The sequence below is a fragment of the Suricata suricatta genome, chromosome 8 (assembly GCF_006229205.1).
Source record: "Suricata suricatta isolate VVHF042 chromosome 8, meerkat_22Aug2017_6uvM2_HiC, whole genome shotgun sequence".
Lineage (NCBI taxonomy): Eukaryota > Metazoa > Chordata > Mammalia > Carnivora > Herpestidae > Suricata > Suricata suricatta.
The window spans coordinates 30,589,866-30,610,335 of NC_043707.1; the positions used below are offsets into that span (position 1 = coordinate 30,589,866).

Below are 20,470 nucleotides of genomic sequence, written 5' to 3' on the forward strand. Positions count from 1 at the left end.
TAGGAAACGAATGGAAAATTTCTCTTATCCATAATAATAATCAAAGATCTCCTCTGGACTTCGCTGTTCTGCCAGAATTCTGCCCAGACACGCAGCCACATGTATCCTTCCCAGCAGAGCGAGGTTTGGGCTTTGAGTCTGTGGTTTCCCAAATCGATGCCTTTATCAGCATAAAGTGTCCCAATCCGGGCCTCTAAGGAGCAGCCCCCACCATCTTCGAGGGTGGCCCCATGGTTCTGCTCTGGGCGGAAGGCTGAGTGTTGGTGTCAACAGGTGTTGGTGTCACTGTGATGACATCATAGGAAATGCAACTGTCACAAGTCACCATTTCCGTGTGGCAGGCACCTGGGTGGCTCAGTCAATTAAGCATCTGACTCTCGGTTTCAGCACAGGTGGTGAGCTCACCGTCTTGTGAGAGCGCCGCACTGGGGTTCTCTCTCCCTCTCTCTGCCCCTGCCCCACTCGTGCTGTCTCTGTCCCTCTCAAAATAAACTTCAAAACAAAAACAAAACCCACCAAGTCCCCATTTCCAAGAAACGACACTCTGTGACTGCACCAACATCCTGGCCCGGCTGCGCCTCTGGTGACAGCTGAGCGGGAGGGGGGGGAGAAGGCACTACAGGTTGAAGCCTTTCTGTCACAGGGGGGTGATGAGCCTGTCCTGAGCACCCGTGGTCACTGCCCATGTCACAGGCCCCCCAGGAAGGCAGGCCCCCCACTGCTCGGAATTTGCCTACCCTCCTGGCCTGGCCCAAAGCCGCCTCTTCCCTGAAGCCTTCCCAGGACTCTGCAGGCCTGCTGTTAAGAGTCCCCGCTCCGTGCTTCCGTGAGAACCCCCGGCCCACAGTCCCGCAGTGTTCTAGGCCTTCATGACCTCTCGCCGCCTTCTCCTTCTCAGACCGGACGGAGGCTCCGTGAGGAAGAAGCACGTCCCATCCTCCTCTGAGCGCCGTGGGACTTGGGGTGGAGGCTGGCCATGGCTGCGGACACTGTGGTCCAGGCGGACGGACCAGCGCTTCTGCGCGGTCGTGGGCGGAGATGCGCCCCTGACTGAAGACGGGCCTGCCTTCCCTGGGACGACTTCCAGCTCATGTAAGAGGAAGGTGACCCCGTCCTTGCTGTCACTCCTTCCCCCGGATGCCCCCCCAACCCAGGCAGCCTCTCCAGGTTCACCCTGATACCCAGAGGTTGGCAGGGGCCTCCTCCCCACTGCGTCTGCTGCCGCCTGGCAGTGCCCTGGGGGGGCGGGGGGCTACGGCAGGGTCAAGAAGGACTGGGTACCGCTGCAGAGCTGTCCGCGCATGTGCTGGCTGGCATGGGGATCGCCCTCCCCATGAACTTGTAGCCTGTGCCTGAAACATCTCTGTGCTCACGACACCTGGCTGAGCACCTGGCGTGGAGCGGGGGGCTCCCGTGGCTCCCGGCAGCCAGGGAGTTCATGGAGCCCGGGGGGGGGGGGGGACAGGTGTTCGTGACCACCCGAGGTGAGCCCCCTCGCCCCCTAACCCCCAGTGAGTCCATCCTCCCCTCCGCGCGTGACGAATGCCTGGGGTCCCAAGCACAGAACGCGCACGGCACCCCTTGTCTTTCATTAGCCGCGGAGTCCCCGTGTCCCCCACGAACAAGGGACAAACCCCGTGTATACGTGCAGGGTTTTGAATCGCCAGGGAGGACTCCTCTGCTTTCCTTTAAAGCTAGTAAGTTGGAAATGTTGTTGACCAGATTCGCAAGAGCTAGGCCCGGATGCTGGCAGCGCCCCTGGCACCCGCGTCTCCTGGGAGCCTGGGCTGCTTCTAAACAGCCAAACCCTGAAGCCAGTGGAGATGCGAGCACTTTGCTGAGGGTTAAGGAGGGAAAGCAAAAGAAAGGGAGGGCCCTTGGCGGTCGCCTCCGTATCTGCTCACCGGGGCCTCTGGGCTCACGGGAAGGTCTCTGGGCAGGAGCACAGCTGCCGCCAGGGGGCTCTGCTCCAGGCTTGGAAGCTTTTAGCTGGAATGTCATTTCCAGTATTGACGATGGGTGTCTGGAATACTCTCTCAAAGTACTCCCCTGATGACCTTCCCAACACCCACTGAAGAGAAATTCATGCAGACAGGTAGGGGCGTGGAGATGGCTAACCAAGTGAAGGCGTTGGGGGAGCAGGGCGCTGGAGGGGCAAGTGCCTCTGAGCTTGGTGCTCCTAGGCAGCTGGCAAAGCTGCTCCAGAGGCTTCTAGAAAACTGCTTGAGAAACCAAGTCTAGAAGGAAAGCCGTAAAGGGCTTCGTGATATGTAAAGCCCCCCCTCCCCATCCCCACCGCCCCCCAGCCCGTGCAGGACACCAGGAGAGCCCTGCTTCCGGAAAGGCCGAGCCAGGCTCTCTGTTGCCCGCTCAGCACTGGCCAGCCGCACTGGGCCTCTGAGCCTCTCGGCCCGTGTGTGACGCCCTCATGGCGGCGGCGGCGGCGGCCCTGCCTGCAGTGCCCACACTGCCGAGGGCTTCGGGTCTCTCGTGACCCCCTACAGCCCTGGGAACTAGGCTGTTCCTGCCCTGGCGCTAGAACGAGGAAAGGAACTCAAGTTACATCACTCAGCCAATAGCATGCAGCTGCTAAGTGGACATGCAGGGGCTCAGTGCCAGAAGTTTCCACGCACCCCTCATGGGACTGTTCCTTGTGTTGCCGGAATCGCCAGCCCACTTTGCCTCTGATGTGTGGCTGTGCTGAAGTGGTCTCCGTCCACAGCGCCTTCTGCAGCCTGTCAGAGCCACAAAATGGTTTCTAAGAGACCAAGTCTAGCAGGAAGAACCTCCCGGTGCCGGTGACAGCCGCGGTCGAGAGAGGCCTCCGGCTTCCTGCCAGCAGCCCCTGGGATTTCTGCTGTGGCAGCTCAGGGAACCGCTCGAATCGCAGCAGATGCAGAAACCTAGGATTCTGCTCAAGATCCTGCGAGTCAGGAAAGTGGGCCGAGCAGAGCAGGAGAGAGTTAGGTCTGATCCGGGCCTCAGCCAGAGTGGCCCAGGGGCTGGGTTGCTAAGATGGTTGGATTGTGGCCGGAGTTCAGAGGCCTTGGTTCTGTGTGCCAGCTGCCTTCCCTGCCTTCCTCCTCTTCATGGGGCATCTGCCGAAATGGGGCCAAAATGCCCAAAATTGCTTTTTCACTCGTGTTCAGTGCTTCTGTGTTCTCCCTTGTGGTTTCTCTCTTCAGAGTGACTAAATATAATATCTGCTCTTTGGTGCCACAGAACGTGCCTTGCCCCAAGCCCCTTCTGCAGGGGCGCCACCGCCCGGGCCTGCGACCGTGCTTCTTAGCCCCTCCCCCCCCAGGAGGACCAGGACCCAGTAGAAGCTGCCCAATGACTTTTGAAGTCCCCTGGCTGGCTCAAAAATTTGAGGAATGCCAGTCAGACCAGTCAGAGTTCCCCTTTGGGGACATTTGAATCAAAAAATCAGACAGTATCAGCACAGTGCCTGACAGGATGTCATGAGGGCCAATAGGGCCCTGGTGGGCCAGTGTGCTGGCCAGGATTAAGCTGAAGAAGGAATGCTGGAGATAGAAGAGAAAACCGGCTGTGACACGAGAGAACGCACTGAGTGTGGAGGGAGCCACGAGGCTGTTCTGGCGACGGGAGAAAGGAGGGAATGGCGAGCGCAGAGCAGAGACCTGTGAGAGGCCGAGGGGGAAGCCAGTCCCAGGGCCACCCGAGTGCCCTCTGGCCCCCGGGCCCGGCCTGGCCACATGTGTCATGGCAGCTGGCCCGTTACTTATTCCCTAGACTGTCAGGTGGCGTTGAACTGGGCGTGTGACCTGGCTCCATGAATGAAAATTATGAGGAAGTGGCTTGAGAACCTTCTAGGAAGAACTTTGCTTTTTGGTTAAAGAGGGGAGGAGCCTGTCCCTCCTCCCGCTTTGAACGCGGATGTCGGCGGGCACAATAGTTAGGACCGTAGCCACCGTCCTGAGACCTAGAGGCAACCAGACCAAAGGAAAAAGCCAACATACCAAGGTTGGCCTAGCGGACAGACAAAAAGAGCCCGAGTCCTTGATGATATCGTTGAGCCACTATACCTATCCTGGAACCCGATACATTAATTAAATGTCCTTATTTTTAAAGCAGATTTCTGCTGTTTGAAACTGAGACATTCGTAACCAGTGTATCATTCTTCTGAATCTGCCCATCAGCGACCCCTTAGAGCCCCATTGTACTTGGTTGAGATACAAATGGAAACCTATGGCCCAAACTTAGCCAGTGGAAATCTGACTTCCATGGTAGGAAATACAGGCCAAGATTTCTCACAGCCTACAGAGCAATTCCAGCTCAGTCCCAAATCCCAGGGCCTGCTGGACACAAACGAGGAAAGACAGACTCAGGAAAGTTCTAGATACATGGAGAGGAGTCTTCTATTACGGGGCTCAGTGATGAATTTGTGGATGAACCAGTTCAGTGGAGGGAGAGGGGGAGAGCCTAAGCATGGGCCAGAAAGCCGCGGATAGCACGCCGAGGGAGCAGCGAGCCTACGGGCAAGTGGGGCGGGTCAGGTCACTGCTGTAGGAGGCCAGGGTGCGCAGCAGGATTTTCTGAGGACCGGGGACTCCCTGGCGGGGGGGTTGCGCTGTGGTGACTGCAGCTAAACTGGGGGGATACTCGGCATTTTAGTGAAGCCTCCTGCCAGTCCTAGTGGAATTTTAGGTCCTCTGAGGAACAAGGAGGCCTGAATTGTGACTGTTCACCCTTCGTGTGGGCGCCCCCCAACCGCCACGCTCTTCACTCTCTTCTCCACCTGTCCCCTTTTCTCCACCACTTCTTCCTGTCTTCTCGGCAAAGCCAGGAGCCGGAAACGCACCCGGTCTCTTCTACCTCAGTTGGAGAGTAAAGAAACCGAGAGGCAATGCCTTTAGGAAACATCGAAGCTTCGTCTGGGCTGCTGAGAACGGCATAAAGCTGTCGGCTGCCCCGACTTTGATCAAGCGAGGGCACGGGGGCGGGGCTTGCCTCTTCAACTCCCCACAGAGAACGTGTGGTCCTTCCTTCCCTGATGAAATGCGAGGTCGAACTCTAGGCCTTCCTCTTTCGATTTCCAGTTTCGGACACACAACAAAGACACACTGGCGTCGTCCTCACACAGTGAGAACTTGAGAGAAGCCACCCACCCGTCTGACACCCCCAGACCGTCAGTAGTAGTAGACATGTGGCCCGTGGAAGGTCATCAGACGAATGGGGCCCCAACACGGATGTGTTGCAATGACATTCGAATTTGTGACCAGCAGATTCTGCCACTAAGCCCCGTGCCCCCTGCATGTCGCAGGGGTCACCCCCCCACCCAGGGGCCCACACCAGGCCAGCCCTGATGTTTGTCCACTGTGTTACTTCATTTACTTAGCAGAAGTGTACTGAATACCTAGTAGAATTATAAGCCAGGCCCAGAAAAGCAATGATGCTCTTAGGAAGATAAGTCACTAAAGACGAAAACAGAACACAATTCCTGACATAATCAGAGAAAAGAATGAAAGCTCTGGGGTGGATGAGAAAGTTTACCCCCTCCTGTGATGTGATCGATGCTTCGATGTGCCCTGACACCCCCGCCACACCCCCCAGCTGCCCCATCCGTTGCGAAGGTTTCTCTGAAATCCAATAAGGAAAAGAACCGAAGGCTTTTCTTCCCTCCGGGTAATCAAGGTTTTTTCTCCAGTATGAATTGGCCTGATTACGGATTAAACGCTCTCCCCCAGTCTGTGCAACCCGAGAGTCTTTCCCATGAATTCTCCAGTGACGAGAAAAGGCTACAGATCCCCAAGTGATTTTCCGCATTGATGATACTCACGGGCTTCTCCTGAGGATGAATGATCTCGTGGTCAGAACGCTCCGCACTTCCCCTAGATAGTCTCCATGTGCGTCACACGTGACCGCCTCACGTCCCCACGAAATTAGCTGACGTCGTCTAAGGGTGGAACGCGGGCTGAAGGCTCTCCCTCACCCATTATGCTCGCCGAGCACCTCCCTGCTCTGAGATCCCAGATGTCTAATTAGCTCCGAGCACCGTCAAAGCATTTTCACAGCCGTTACGTGCGTGTGGCTTTTCTCCAGTGTGAATTCTCTGACGTTTAATGAGCTCTTCTGCCTGAAAGCCCTCACATTTGTTGCATCTGTAGAGTTCCTGCTGCTTGTGAATAAGCCGATTCCGTGTGGTCCTAGGATGCTGGCAGATGCCTCCCCAGATCGGGATTCTCTGCAAGAGGAATGTTCCAGTGTGTAGTAGGATGGGAGCTTCTCCCACTCCCCGAGCCGTGAACGTTGCCTGTATTCATAACAAGGTTTTCTAATACAGATACTGTAATGCTGAATAAATCCTGACCTCTGTTCTAAGATCTGGTCACATTTATTTTGGGGTTTTCTCACTTCTAAAAGATACAGGTGGGGGCACGTGGGTGGCTCAGTCGGTTAAGTGTCCAAATTTGGCTGGACAGCTGAAGCCTGCTTTATTTTTTTTATTTTTTTATGTTTTTCATTTATTTTTGAGAGACATAGAGAGCACGAGCAGGGGAGGGTCAGAGAGAGAGGGAGACACAGAATCTGAAGCAGGCTCCAGGCTCTGAGCTGTCAGCACAGAGCCCAACGCGGGGCTCGAACCCACGAACCGTGAGATCATGACCTGAGCCGAAGCCGGAGGCTTAACCGACTGAGCCCCCCAGGCGCTCCTGGAGCCTGCTTTAGATGCTGTGTCTCCCTCTGTCTCTGCCCCTCCACCACTCACATTCTGTCTGTCTGTCTCTTAAAAATAAACATTAAAAAAATTTTTTTAAGATACAGGCAGAATCGCAAACTATCCCCATATTCCTCCCGCTCATGGGATGGGGTCCCTGATGGTCCTCTGAGAGGTCTCCGTCTTCACAGGCCCCTGCGCACTCAGGGACCAGGTCGCCCTCCCACAGCCCCTCTCTCTGCATTCACCTAGGAGTCCGCTGCTGCAGAAAGGCCCGCGTCAGGGCCAGGCTTGCTCGTGGTCACAGCAAATGTGAATGCCAAACGTTCTCAACCAGAACACGTCTTGGACTAAGAAGCTGGGGAGAAAATGAAGGGTAAAAGTGGCCTTTGGGTGAATTTGTAAAGTGATGGGTGTGACAGGCAGCTGGTTACTTATATTCCCCTTCTCTCCTTTAATGAGCCCTATTTTGGTCCCACTGAGAATGTACCCATTAATAATACCTGCTAGGGGTGCTTGGGTGGCACTTGAGTTAAGCATCCAACTCTTGGTTTTGGCTCAGATCATGAACTCATGGCTCATGAGTTTGAGCCCAATTCAGACTCTCTTGATCACAGCTGGAGCCTACTTGGAATTCTCTCTCTCTCTCTCTCTCTCTCTCTCTCTCTCTCTCTCTCTCTCTCTCTTCCCCCCCAACTCTCTTCCCCTCCCCACATCCACGTGTGCATGCTCTCTTTCTTTTTCTCTCTCTCTCAGAATAAACTTAAAAATAATAGCTTCTCTGGTGACTAAGGGAGCACATGAGGACTTGGAAGGAGGCTGTACCCTCTCTGTTCCTTGATCCGGATGCTGGCCAAATAGATGTGCTCACTGTGTGAAGACCCATGAGGAGTGAGCTCGGGAGTCACGCATTTTCTATGAGGAAGAGTTAAAAGTGACCCCGGAGCAGCCAGCAAATGAGCCATAGGCCAGACTTGGCGTCCATAAAAACTTGTTAGAGGACTGGGGGGAAGGGGACCCTGGAGCAGAAACATTTTCCCTTTTCCCTGCCCGCCTCCCTCGGATCCTGGAGGCACAGCAGCGTCCTGGGAGCGTGTGGAGGAGGGTCACGTCCGGAAGACGGCACACCAGCCTCGGGAAGGTGCCTGGTCCCTGCGGCCTTGACGTCTCACCCCTGCAATTTTCACTTTTTTCAGTCTAGTGGGTGAGAAGTGACTGACACTTAGGTTAGGCATCTTTCCCTGTGTTTACTGCCTCCTGCATTTGATTCCGTTCATCTTTCTCTTTGTCCCTTTGCAAAAGTCCTGTGTTCGTTGAAGGTATTCTCCCTTTGCGTGTCAGATGTGATGTAGATGTCCTTCGACATCCTTCCACACTGGTCATTTGTCTCTTGAGTTTGTGTTACTCCCCAGTGAAGATTACTACATTTTTATTTTATAGCTTCTGAATTTTTGCACATTTTGACTCAGCCCCCCCTTCTTGCAGGTGCTTTTAGACTTTGGTTGTTTTTTGATAAAATCTTGGGTAAGGACTGACCCAGATAAAGGTCTGGCTCTTCTCTCCCCCATCATCTCTCAGCACAAAACTACGTTGTCTCAGCTATTTTGAAATACAACCTTCGTTAAGGGTTCAATTCCCATCTGAATGTGTGTCTTTTTCTTGAATCTCTTATGTCTACACCTCCAATACATAATCATTTTAACTTTTTCTTTTTAATTAAAAAGTTTTTAATGTTTATTTTTGAGAAAGAGAGAGAAAGGGTGAGTGGAGGATGGATAGAAAGAGAGCAAGATGGAATCCGAAGAAGGTTCCAGGCTCTGAGCTCTCAGCACAGAGCCTGACTCGGGGCTCGAACTCATGAACCACGAGATCATGACCTAAGCCAAAGTCAGACGCGCAGCTGACTGAGCCGCTGCAATGTTTTCTTTGTAAGTTGCTTTCCTATCTGCTAAGGCTACTGCCTCATTGCTCTTTTTCAAAACTCTCATATATCCACTAAGGTGGATAAGTGGGAGTCAGTGATTGTCACTCAGAGATTACCATGATGTCAGGGGCAGTACAGGGCCTCCTCAATGCAGATAATATTCTAACAATAACCTCATCTTAGACAACCCCCCTTTCCTCTGCGATGGATTCTTGGAGCCATTTGGTAAGCAAAAGTCGTATTTTCCCTTAATTATGTCCAGAAACCCAACATCAAGTTACAGTTCTGATAAATATGTCATAAAAGCAAAACCATAAACCTTAGGGTGGACTTTAGAAATATAAAAGGGCAGCACTGTGCTTCAGGTCCTATGGCGTGGACATACGGGGACTCCAGATGATAGTGTCACAAGCCTCTACATGCTGTGAAGTTAACACAAAGCCCAGACCATTCTGCCTTTCTGTGCAGTCTGAAAATAGCCCTCTCCGTGTCAAAAGGACAAATGCAACACCAAAAGTTATGTTTCCCTTTTTGGAATTTAGGAGATTCATGAAGTTATGTGTAAGATTCAGGTTTCTTTTTAAAATAAACTTTGCAGGGGCACCTGGGTGGCTCAGTCCAACTTTGGCTCTTCCAACTTTTGGCCACTTAAAAACAACAATCCAACTATATACTGTAGATAAGCTCATTTCAAATATAAAGATACGTATAGATTGAAAGTAAAAGGATAAAGATACACTATGCAAACATCAGTCAGTAGAAATCAGGAGTGGCTAGGTTAATATCAGATAAGGTAAACCAGAGCAATGAAAATTGTGAAGGATAGAGAAGGTCATCACATACCAGTGAAAGGATTTATCCACCAAGAAGGCACAGCGGTCCTAAATGAGTATGGACCAAACAGAATTCCAATACATGAAGCAAAGTTGATAGAACTGAAAAAGAGAAATAGACCAACCCACAACTATAGTTGAGGACTTTTAACACTGTCTCAACAGTAGACAGAATTACTAGTGAGAAAACCGGCAAGAATGTAGACCTTCGATAGGACCTAATTGATATTTATAGAACCACTCCACCCAAGAACAGCAGAATACTCATTCTTTTCAAGTGCACCTGGGGCATTCACAAAGATAGACTATGTCCTGGGTCATAAAACAAATTTCAGCAAATTCAAAAGAATTGAAGTCATACAGAGCATGGCCTTTGATCGCAATGGAATCAAACTAGAAATCAGTAACAGCAAGATAGCAGGGAATTCTCCAAACATGTGGACACACACAGTAATCCACGTGTCCAAGAGGAAGTGTCAAAGGAATAAATCACATTGCGCTGGATGAAAACAGAACGTCTCAACATTTATGGACATGGCCAAAGCCGTCTGAGAGACCAGTGGTGAGGGTGACGTTCCATACCCAACATTCAACTCCTATCCACCAGTAGAAGTGCCTAGAGACATAGACAGCAGGTTGGGACAGACACCAACATGTCACCAAGTCAACGGCCTCGTGATGATACACTGAGCATGCCCAGCGGCACCACCACAACGGTGCCTGTAGAGGAGCAGCAGAAAGCCTGTGTTGGGTCTCCTCTGATCCTCTCCTGCTACATCGTGGAGGAATCGGCCCCCTTTCTTCCAGACCCAATGCCTGCAGCAAAGCAATCTCCCCCAATTCTGTTGTCCAGAAACCCTAAAATAGAATATACTCACCCTCCCTAGGGCCACCCCACCCCTTAGGTCTGTCCCTCACCTTCGAAAGAAAAGATCTGCAAACCTCTTCTGAGCAAACGATCTATGTAGTTCTACCCCTTGAGAAGTCGCTGATACATTCTCACCACCTCACTGGTGCCAGAGGTCAGGAACTGGGTGCCCATGCTGAGCACAGCACAGAGCAGACCATGGTCTGGAGGGAAGAGGAGGGCATCCGTGTGGATGATTTTTCAGCCATTGTCACCCTGGTCAAAACCATCACCGAACCTCCAGAGGTCACCTCCTCACCCAAGTTGTACCCAGTGAGGTCATTCCAAAGAACACACATGAGAATGACAGCCACACGACCTGTGAGAACACAGGCGCCTTGGAGGTGATGATGGACAATCGATTGATTTCCAGTGCTTGGGGAAAGAAGCCACTGCCGTCAGCACCATGACACCTGCCACCCCCAACATTCCACTGACGTCTCAGACCAGCACACTCTGTAAGTGTGGACAAGGCCGTCACTCAGCCAGGGTGTGAGGCTTGACAGCCGACACTGAGGCATCAGCAGAATAATTCCGTCTCCACGGATACAATGTGAAAATCCACACGGATCTAGAGTCCTAGCTTATGGCCATGTGGCAGGAAGCCGCTGTCCTCCTCTAGCCCACAAAGCCACGGATGGGCAAGTCACCCCCCACAAATTCAAAGCATTACGGCCTTGGTGGCCTGGCGTAACTGCGTCACATACACAGAGCCAGTCAGGAGCCAGAGGAGGCCTTGCTGGGCATGGAATGAGAGCAGGGTTTCTCAACCCTGGCACTACTGACATTTGGACCAGATCATTCTTTGTTCTGGGCAGGGCAGTCTCGACACTGGTGGGGTATTTAGCAGCATCTCTGGCCTCTTCCTGCTAGATGCCACCAGCAGTCCTCTAGTTGTGACAATCAGAAAATGTCTCTAGGGGCACCTGGGTGGCTCAGTCGGTTAAGTGGCTGACTTCGGCTCAGGTCGTGATCTCTCGGTCTGTGTGTTCGAGCCCCATGTCGGGCTCTGTGCTGACAGCTCAGAGCCTGGAGCCTGCTCCTGATTCTGTTTCTCCCTCTCTCTCTGCCCCTCCCCTGCTCACACTCTGTCTTTTTTTTTTCAAAAATAAATCAACATTTAAAAAAAATTTTTTTTTAAGATAGGATTCAATCAAGAAAAAGCATGACAAGGGAAAGTTAGGCAGAGAGTAAAGGAGCCAGTTAAGAAAGAGCCAAGAGGTAGGGATGGAAGGCAACAGAATTATGTGGATGTGATGGTTGGGACCCTATTACCAGAAGGGAAACTTGGAGTCAGGAGCCCTGGGCTCTAATATCAACTTTGCCATTTTCTGTCCACATGGTCCTGGAACAGGCACTTCTGAGCAGGTATGTTTCTGTCAACTAAATGAAGATAACGCTGGCCCTGCCTGCCACACAGGGTCACAGTTAGAAATCACATCATATGATTTCCATGAAGATGCTCTGAAAACAACACACCAAAAAGAATAAAATATTGGCCATTCCCACAGACTAATAATAGGAGTTAATAGGATAGTAGGGGAAAATGTAAACAACTGTACTTATATAAATTCAACAACTTGGATGAGATGGATCAATTCTTTGAAAGCTACAAACTACCAAAATTGGTCAATTATGAAATAGATGATTTTAGAAGTCCTACAACAATTTAAAAGACTGAATTCTTGGGGCAACTGGGTGGCTCAGTTAAGCGTCCAACTCTTGATTTCAGCTCAGATCATGATCTCACAGTTGTGTGATGGAGCCCTGCATTGGGCTCTGTGCTGACACATGGATCCTCCTTAAGATTCTCTCTCTCCCTCTCTCTCTTCCCTTCTTCCACTTACACGTGTGCATGTTCTCTCTCTCTCTCCTGCTCTCTTTCAAAATAAACGTTAAAAAAAAAAAACTGGGATGCCTGCGTGGTCCAGTAGATTAAGTATCTGACTTCTGCTCAGGGCATGATCTTGCAATTCATGAGTTCGAGCCCCGCATCGGGCTCTGTGCTGACAGCTCAGAGCCTGGAGCCTGCTTCAGATTCTGTGTGTCTCCCTCCCTCTCTCTTTCTCTCTCTCCCCCCACCTCAAAAATAAATAAACATTAAAAAAATTATGGGTGCCTGGGTGGCTCAGTCAGTTAGGTGTCGGACTTCAGCTCAGGTCATGATCTCTGAGGTTTATAAGTTCAAGCCCCATGTCGGGTTCTGTGCTGACAGCTCAGTGCCCGGAGCCTGCTTCAGATTCTGTGTCTCCCTTTCTCTCTGCCCCTCTCCCATTCACACACTCTCTCTCTCTCAAAAAGTAAATAAACAATAAATTTTTTAAAATTTGTTTAATGTTTATTTTTGAGAGAGAGAGAGAGAGAGAGAGACAGAGCATGAGTGGGGAAGGGGCAGAGAGAGAGAGGGAGACACAGAATCAGAAGCAGGCTCCAGGCTCTGAGCTGCCAACAGAGAGCCTGACACGGGGCTCGAACCCACAGACTGTGAGATCGCAACCTAAGCTGAAGTCAGCCACTTAACCAACTGAGCCACCCAGGCACCCCTAAATTTTTTCAATTTAAAAAAAACTAACTTAATTCTTGGCTTTAGAGAAAACAACCTGTGTCCCATAACTAACCTGGTGGTACCTTGGTAGGACCCACGGGACTCACATCAAGTTATACTTGAGGTTAAGATTTATTACAGCAAAGAATACAATGCAGGAACAGCAGGAAAAAGATATTTATAAGCAAAGTCTGGAGAGGTCAAATGCATGCTTTCTTATCTCTCTGCGGGGACAGCTGCACAGACACGCCTTCCCCATGTGCAAACAGCAGGAACATATGTGACATGTCCTGGCCCAGGAAATACTGCCTGAACCTGAGTCTTGGAGTCCAAAGCTCTTTTTAATAATTTTTTTTAACATTTATTTATTTTTTAGAGAGAGAAAGGGAGAGAGAATGAGTGGGGAAGGAGCAGAGAGAGAAAGGGAGATACAGAATTTAAAGCAGGCTCCAGGCTCTGAGCTGTCAGCACAGAGCCCAATGTGGGGCTCAAACTTCACAAATCATGAGATCATGACCTAGGCCAAAGTCGGCCACTTAACCGACTGAGCCACTCAGGTGCCTCCTTCCTTACGTTTATTTTAAACATGCTGACAACCTGGCTCTTCTAAACCTCCTGCTTTGGCATATAGAATAACATCTTCATGGCTGTGCGAATGTTCCAGGAGTTTTGTTCTCAGAGTCTGCCCAAGGGTCATCACCATGGTTACACAGATAAGTGAGGAATGGGTGACACAGAGCTGCTGTGTTCACTTTTAGCTCACATTCTTAAAATTGAGAAAGCTGAGTTTTGAGGAACCTTGGTCTAAACCAAAATTCTTCGACCTGACACAGAAAGCAGGATCCACCAAAGAAAAAAATCGATAGATTTAAATTGTATCAAAATTAAAATTTTTGCTCTGCAAAAGACCCTCTTAAGAGGGGGTAAGACGGGCAAAACGTTTGTAAAGCGCATATCTGGCGAAGGACTTTAGAAAATACTCAGCAGTAAACAAGCAAACAAAGCGCCCCAGATAATCCAGTTCAAAAATGGGCAAAACACATGAGCAGGTGTTGCACGAGAGGTTATAAAATGTTCAACATCCTTAGCCGTTAGGGAAATGCAAATAATTCACTTAACCATTTGTGACTTGGACAAAACGAAAAATACTGGCAATAGCAAGTACTGGCAAGGATGCAGAGAAATTGGATCTGTTCTGTGTTTCCAAAGGGACATTCACTTTTGCCAGATGCCTGGGGCGCCATCCAAACCAGCAGCGCTTTCAGCCAAATTCCTACTTCTGCACCACCTCTGAGGCCTCAGGAAGCCCGGGCTGGATTTATTGCCTCCCAGGAATCTTTCCCTTTGTGACAAAAGAACATGCGTTTCTAGAGGAGAAAGCAAGAAACAACCTCCTTGACCTCAACTGCAGCAATTTCTTACTTGACACATCCCCAAAGGCAAGGGAATCAAGAGCAAAAATGAACTATTGGACCTCATCAAGATCAAAAGTTTCTGATCTGCAAAGGAAACAATAAAACTTATAGGCAACTGACAGAATGGGAAAAGATAGTTGCAAATGACCTATCAGATAAAGGGCTAGTGTCCAGGGGCACCTGTGTGTCTCAGTCAGTTAAGCGTCTGGCTTCGGCTCAGGTCATGATCTCACAGTTCATGGGTTCGAGCCTGCGTCGGCCTCCTCGTGACAGCTAGCTGACAGCCTGGAGCCTGCTTCAGATTCTGTGTCTCCCTTTCTCTCTGACCCTCCCCTGCTCGCACTGTCTCTCTCTGTCTCTAAAAACTAAATGAAAAACATAAAAAAAATTTTAAAAGGGGGCTAGTATCCAAAATCTATAAGGAACTTACCATACTCCACACCAGAAAAATGAATAATCCAGTGAAGAAATGGGCAGAAATCATGGATAGTTCTCCAAAGAGGACATCCAGATGGCCAACAGGCACATGAAATGGTGCTCCACATCGCTCATCATCAGGGAAACACAAATCAAAACCACACTGAGATACCACCTCACGCCAGTCAGAGTGGCTAAAATGAACAAATCAGGAGACTACAGATGCTGGCAAGGGTGTGGAGAAACGGGCACCCTCCTGTACTGTTGGTGGGAATGTAAACTGGTGCAGCCACTCTGGAAAACAGTGTGGAGGTTCCTCAAAAAACTATCAATAGAACTCCATTATGACCCAGCAATAGCACTGCTAGGGATTTCCCCAAGGGATACAGAAGTGCTGATGCATAAGGGCACATGTACCCCAATGTCCATAGCGGCACTTTCTACAATAGCCAAATCATGGAAAGAGCCTAATGTCCATCAACTGATGAGTGGATCAAGAAGATGTGATATATATATACAATGGAGTACTACATGGCAATGAGGAAGAATGAAATCTAGCCATTTGTAGGAAAGTGGATGGACCTTGAGGGTGTCAGCTAAGCGAAATAAGTCAGGCGGAAAAGGACAGATACCATATGTTTGCACTCATAGGTCTAGCAGGAGAAGCTTAACAGAGGACCATGGGGCAGGGGAAGGGGGAAAATAGTTGGGGAGAGGGAGGGAGGCAAACCATGAGAGACTCTTAAAATACTGAGAACAAACTGAGGGCTGATTGGGGAGGGGGAGAGGGAAAGGGGGGTGATGGGCATGGAGGAGGGCACTTGTGGGGATGAGCACTGGGTGTTATATGGAAACCAACCTGACAATAAACTATAAAAGAAAAAATAGTTTAGGAAAATAAATTTTAAAAAATAAATAAGAACATGGGTTTAAGTCTGGTGTCACCTTGCCCTGAGCATGTGTTGGGTGGGGGACTGCTGTGTCCCTTGGACTTATACTTCTGATCTTCCCAAGCAGCGAGGCCAGTGAGCTGAACTATGGCTCCATTTCATGGCAGCAAATGCCTTCAGGGCAAAGGCAGTTCTAAGAGTTTATTTATACACCAAAAACAAAAGCAAATACATCCACCTGAAAACCTGCACAACCAAGAAAGCCATCAACAAAATGAAAAGGCAACCTATGGAATGAGAGAGATTTGCAAATCATAGTTCTGATAAGGGGTTAATGTCCAAAATATATCGGGAACTCCAGAAACTCAATAGCAAAAATATAACCCAATGAAAAATGGCAAAGAGATGATTTGCAACTACATAGATGGAACTAGAGGGTATTATACTAAGCAAAATTAGAGACAAATATCATATGACTTCACTCATATGTATGTGGAATTTAAGATACAAAACAGATAAACATAAGAGAAGGGAAGCAAAAATAAACAAGGAGGGGGACAAAGCATAAGAGACTCTTAGATACGGAGAACAAACCATTGGTTGCTGGACGGGCTGGGGGGGATGGGCTAAATGGGGGAGGCAGCAAGGAAGACACTTGGGATGAGCACTGGGTGTGATAAATAGGGCACGAATCACAGGAATCTACTCCTGAAATCATTATTGCACAGATGTTAACTGATTTAGATTTAAATTTAAAAAAATTTTAAAGGCAAAGGGACCTGAAAATCCCTTTTCCCAACAGGATTGAAAAGGGGCTCAGGGCATCTCAGTTGGTTAAGCGTCAGACTTCGGCTCAAGCCATGATCTCACAGTTCATGAGTTAAAGCCCCATGTCAGGATCTGTGCTGACAGCTCAGAGCCTGGAGCCTGCTTTGGATTCTGTGTCTCCCTCTCTCTCTTACCCTCCCCTACTCACACTGTCTCTTTCTCTCTCTCAAATCAAAAAAAACATTAGAAAAAATTTTTTTAATTTTAAAAAAGAAAAAGGCTCAACAGTACTAATCATTAGGGAAATGCAAACCTCAACCCCAGCGAGACATCGCCTCACACCTGTGTGGATGGTTATTATCAAAAAAGATGAGATAACGAGCATCAGTGAGGATGTGGAGGAAGGAACCCTAGGCTCCCTCTTTCTCACTCCGCAGTTCAAGGAGGCAAATGCTTTCTTGCCCCTCCTGACTCCGATGCCTCTCAGATGCGCACACTCCACGCAAGGCAGGCTCCCGACTTCGGAGCCCGTCTGTCCCCACACGAGGGCGTCTGCTCTCCCAGGACACAACCTTCTCCCTGCCTCTCTGTGTCCGTCCTGGCCGTCTCTGGTATTGGTCCCCAGCCCCCAGCCTTCATCCAGACTCCCCCTGCGTCAGCCCTCACCAGGACCAATGCACGTCCCCTCTTTCCCTACCACCACCCTCCCTGGTGCTGCCAGAGTGATATTGCTAAGATGTCACTCTGGTCATGATCTTCTGCCCACAACTTTCAGTGGCTCCCTACAGCCTACAGGGTGAAGTCCTAGCTTCTTTAACTTACCAGACAGGCCCCGCATCATCCAGACCCTGCTGCCTCTTTAGCCTCCATCCCTGCCATTCCCTATTTAGGTAACAAGTCTATGGTTTCATTCCTTTAGACACCCTTTATGATTTATTGAGCACCTACTTTTTCCCCAGGCAATATGCATTATTTCATTTGATCCTCAAAATAATATGAGGTGGTTATTTCCCATTTTATAGATGATAAAGCTGAGGCTAAGAGAGGTCAAAAAACTTGCTCAAGGTCATTTTGCTCTTAGGTACCGGACCTGGACGCAGGAGTACAACTCCAAGGTCCCATTCTTCTCTCTCTCTCTTTTTTTTTAAGGTTTATTTATTTATTTTGAGAGAGAGAAAGAGCACACGCACTCATGAGCAGGGGACGGGCAGAGAGAGAGGGAGAAAGAAGACCCCAAGCAGGCTCCTCACTGTCAGCACAGAGCCCAATGTGGGGCTCAAACTCACAAACCATGAGATCATGACCTGAGCCGAAATCACTCAGAGCCTGGAGCCTGCCTTGGATTCTGGTTTCCCTCTCTCTCTGCCCCTCCCCCACTTGTGTGGGCTCGCTCGCGCTCTCTCTCTCTCTCTCTCTCTCTCTCTCTCTCTCTCAAAAATAAGTAAATATTAAAAAAAAAAAAAAGACACGGAACTTAACTGATTGAGCCATCAGGCTACCCCAAGTCCCGTTCTTCACCTTGGCAGTAAGCGCCTTGCTCCCTCCCTCTCCACGCCTGGCCAGCGGCGTCCAGCGTTCCAATCTCAGCTCTGCGATCACCTTCAGAGCTTTTCCTCTGCTTCACAGCCTCGCACTCGAGACCCGCCCCCACCCGCCTCCATCATGGGCGTCGCTGAATAAGAAACACCTGGCCCATCATACCGTCACAATCGCTTGTCTAAACCATTTTCTCTCACCCAGCGGGTTTGTGTTGACAGGCATCTGGGCTTTTCTTTACTGCTCTAGTTTGCACACCTAACATAGTGCCAGGCATGCGGAGGGCCCTGAATAAAGATTTGCTGGGTGGAATTTCTGGCCCTGCTACTTGCTGGCGTGTGTAAACCTGGGGGGAGTTATGTCACCTCTTTGTGCCTCAGTGTTCACATCTGAACCCGTGTCCTTATCTGTGAAATGGGTCTAACAATAGTCACTATGGAACGTGGCTGTAAGGATGAAGGGAGATGTAGCTCCAGGCTGGCATACCGCCCATGCTCAGTACGTGGCCTTTGTTATTAGGTTGTAATATACACCTTCACAAAGGCTGGCCTCTCTGCCCGTCAGGCTAAGTATCTCTTTTTAATTCTATTTTTTAAGTTTATTTATTTATTTTGAGAGAGACAGAGACAGCATGAGCAGAGGGAGGGGGAAGAGAGTAAGAGAGAAGGGGAGGGGAGAGAGAGAATCCCAAGCAGGCTCTGCACTGTCAGTGCAGAGCCCTATGAGGAGCTCAAACTCACAAAACCATTTCTGAGCCGAAACTGAGAGTCCAACACTTAATTGACTGAGCCACCCAGGCACCCCCTAAATATCATTTTTTTTTATGTTTTTATTTATTTTTGAAAGACAGCATGAGCAGGGAAGGGTCACAGAGAGAGGGAAACACAGAATCTGAAGACAAGCTCCAGGCTCTGAGCTAGCTGTCAGCACAGAGCCTGACTCGGGGCTCGAACCCACGAACCGTGAGATCATGACCTGAGCCAAAGTCGGAAGCTTAACCGACTGAGCCACCCAGGTGCCCCAGGCTAAATATCTTTATTACCCCTGGGATGGGGCTTCTGCCCCACCAACGAGGCTGCAGGGTGTTTGGCCAGAATAGAGACCCCCCTAACCACACCCAGATCCCCCTACCGGGTTGGCAGGGATAGCATGGCTAGCTGCGGAAGCTTCTCTGGATGTCGAAAGCTGAAGGGAAGTGCAGTGACCCCAGGCTGGCCAGGGCAGGGAGGAAGTGTGTCAGGTCACCCAGGGAGCAAAACGGGTCTCCAGGCTTGCTCCTTCCTCACTGCTGAAGCCCAGCCCTGTGCCCCTCTCTCCGGCCCCTCCAGCCCACCACAGGAGGGAGGCGCCACAAATCCCTGCAGCAGAACACAAGTAGGGTTTGGGGACCCCTAAGAGGCCAGGAGAGCGTTCTTCAGAGCCTCTGCGATCACAAGGAGATAGAGACCTTTGCCTTACTGCCTTTCGGAGTTAAGCGACACTCTGTAAAACTGTCTGATTCCACACTCGGAATGAATGGCAGAAGCAGAGGGGCCAGGAACACACACGACTTGTGTGGGTGTCAGATCCAGAAAGCTCTGGAATGGAGACACCGAGCCAAGGGAGGAGTGCATCGTGCGTCACCTACGTTTCCATAGAATTATATGAAGAGGTTAGTCATCTCACGCAAAATGATGTTTGCATGTTGTCTGTCGTAACAAATACGACAGACTGGGTAGCTTAAAAGCCAGAAATTTATTTTTTCACAGCTCTGGAGGCTTGGAAGTTCAAGGTCAAGTCCACATGGTTGGCTCCTGGACATCTTCTCCTTGTGTCCTCGTTGGGTCTTTCCTCTGTGTGTATCTGTGTCCTCATTTCTTTTTATAAGCCCACACTGGATTGTGGGCTACCTTAATGACCTCATTTTAACTCAATTGTCTTTTAAAGACCCGATCTCCAAACACAGCCATTCTGACATACCGGAGATTAGGCTTTCAACACAAGAAGTGGGACAGCGGCCACCAGTCAGCCCCGCGACACAAGTAAGTTTCAGACGCTTCAACAAAGCCCTTCCGAGTACATAAAACATTTATCTAAGTTACAGATTTCTGCAGGCCTTTTCTACCACTTTCATCCCCTCTCGGCTGTTAAATCAATAAAAGTTTTAAAAATAGCTGAACGATTCTGACATTCAGGAAGGGTCGGTGCCTTCTCGGGCTCTTAGATTTGCCCAGCTTGATATGACCTCGGGTTTCAGAGGAAGCCGCCTCTATTCAGCCCTTAGTCACAGCTGGCCTTCTGGAACATCCTTCCTCACATCTGAACACGTCCAAGTGGTGGGAGGGGATGATTTTTAGACTGGAGCATTTCAAGGAGCCCAACTCACACAAACGTTCTTCTTCTTGAATGACTGAGCTACCTGACTTTTTACCAGAAACGGATGATTTTGCCTCAGAATTCCTTTCTTTAAAAAGTCACCCCACCACATCTCAGAAGAGATAATAGCGCATTGAAAAACTGCTGCGGACTGAGAGCCAGGAGACACAGGGATTTTGAGAAAATCATTTCACCTCCTTA

The 20,470-nt window shown here is 49.8% G+C and overlaps 1 long non-coding RNA gene across 7 annotated transcripts in view; it reads left to right on the forward strand.

Annotated features, from left to right (window-relative positions):
• Nucleotides 1-20,470, forward strand: part of LOC115299028 — a 31,534-nt gene that overhangs the window by 8,756 nt on the left and 2,308 nt on the right. For 6 of the 7 annotated variants that reach the window (XR_003911948.1, XR_003911942.1, XR_003911944.1 and 3 more), the window contains one exon: nt 899-6,342. This is a non-coding gene — a long non-coding RNA (uncharacterized LOC115299028). Of the gene's footprint in view, nt 1-898; nt 6,343-19,840; nt 19,936-20,470 lie in introns of those variants that run through there. The other variant, XR_003911945.1, reaches the window with a different exon arrangement.